Here is a 423-nt window from a genome sequence, read left to right on the forward strand (position 1 = left end):
GTAAATCTACTAGTCAAGGACTAGCGGACTAGTGTAGGTGTCGCCCCCTGACTTCACACGTAAATCTACTAGTCAAGGACTAGCGGACTAGTGTAGGTGTCAGTCTAGGACTAGCGGACGAGTGTATGTGTCGACCCCTGACTTCACACTGAAATCTACTAGTCAAGGACTAGCGGACTAGTGTTAGTTTCGACCCCTGACTTCACAATGAAATCCTGACTTCACGATGAAATCTACTAGTCTAGGACTAGCGGACGAGTGTATGTGTCGACCCCTGACTTCACACGTAAATCTACTAGTCAAGGACTAGCGGACTAGTGTTAGTGTCGACCCCTGTTTATAGTGCTACCTCACTGAAAACCTGACTTCACAATGAAATCCTGACTTCACAATGAAATCTACTAGTCTAGGACTAGCGGACTA

Source organism: Mizuhopecten yessoensis, unplaced genomic scaffold (assembly GCF_002113885.1).
Source record: "Mizuhopecten yessoensis strain PY_sf001 unplaced genomic scaffold, ASM211388v2 scaffold1375, whole genome shotgun sequence".
NCBI lineage: Eukaryota > Metazoa > Mollusca > Bivalvia > Pectinida > Pectinidae > Mizuhopecten > Mizuhopecten yessoensis.